This window comes from Saccopteryx bilineata, chromosome 1, assembly GCF_036850765.1.
Source record: "Saccopteryx bilineata isolate mSacBil1 chromosome 1, mSacBil1_pri_phased_curated, whole genome shotgun sequence".
Taxonomy (NCBI): Eukaryota; Metazoa; Chordata; class Mammalia; order Chiroptera; family Emballonuridae; genus Saccopteryx; species Saccopteryx bilineata.
In genome coordinates, this window is record NC_089490.1 from 204,343,381 (window position 1) to 204,344,689 (window position 1,309).

The 1,309-nt window shown below is 56.0% G+C and overlaps 1 non-coding gene across 1 annotated transcript; it reads right to left on the minus strand.

Annotated features, from left to right (window-relative positions):
- Positions 1–345: 345 nt before the first annotated feature.
- TRNAS-AGA (transfer RNA serine (anticodon AGA)) lies at positions 346–421 on the minus strand. The gene has a single exon. It is a non-coding gene; the product is annotated as a tRNA-Ser (tRNA).
- Between the last annotated feature and the right edge of the window lie 888 nt (positions 422–1,309).

Below are 1,309 nucleotides of genomic sequence, written 5' to 3' on the forward strand. Positions count from 1 at the left end.
GCGGTTTATCTGCAAGACGTGGTTTCTTTTTTTTTTTTTTGTATTTTTCTGAAGCTGGAAACAGGGAGAGACAGTCAGACAGACTCCCGCATGCGCCCGACCAGGATCCACCCGGCACGCCTACCAGGGGCGACACTCTGCCCACCACGGGGCGACACTCTGCCCCTCCGGGGCGTTGCTCTGCCGCGACCAGAGCCACTCTAGCGCCTGGGGCAGAGACCAAGGAGCCATCCCCAGCGCCCGGGCCATCTTTGCTCCAATGGAACCTTGGCTGCGGGAGGGGAAGAGAGAGACAGAGAGGAAGGAGGGGGGGAGGTGGAGAAGCAGATGGGCGCCTCTCCTATGTGCCCTGGCCGGGAATCGAACCCGGGTCCCCCGCACTCTAGGCCGACGCTCTACCGCTGAGCCAACCGGCCAGGGCCTGCAGGACATGGTTTCCTTCAGGCTTGCGCAACTTTGTGCAGATGGCCTCACGGGATGGCCATCTCACCGCATGTAGTTTTCAAACAGAAAGCAAGAGCTCCTCTCAGCCTTCCTTAAGTGACCATCCACGGGCCACACCGAGATCCGAGGACAGCCGCTTCAGGGATTGCGGCGCCGTCAGACCTGACCCCCGTGTGTGGAGAGGACTGGAGTTGCCTGGCATCATACCCCTGTTTGTCGCACCCGAGGGCAGCTTCTGAGTTTTGTAGGGCCTCCGATTTTCATAACTAAAATTTTTTTCTTGCAGTGAAAAAAGACAAATCACCCATCTAAATCTGTGCTGGGCGTGCAGCACCGCCTGACTCCTCCTTAACAAGGTCCGCTCCACGCCGCATCCCACCCTGCTCCTCAGGCCGTCTCGGTGACTCCCCAAGGCGACGGCGTGGAACTTGGCGCACCACACATTTACCCTATGTTGTCTTGTGACGCCTGGTCACCGGGTTCTTGACCTCTGCTGGCAGAGACGGGCTACCACTCTGTTCTCCCTGAGAGCACTCCCTGACCTGAATAGGTGAACTGGCAACTCTGGGCTGGACACTTCAGTTTTTACAACCCATCTCTTCGAGCCCACCAGGGGAGCACATTCTGGCCATGACGGCCCTCAACCTTCTCTTTCCAAGTTTATTCCTAACAAACTGAACATCACACAATAGACTTAATCTAGTTTTCCAAATCAGCCAACTCATTCGCCCCTCTGAAAGTATATTCAACTGATCATCACTTTCTTCCAACACCCGTGCCCCCAGGAATTGAATTGGTGAGTCTCTGATGGCATGTTGGGGACCTGCCTCTCCACCAAGTTGAGGTGTTTTTTTAAGGTGTGTTG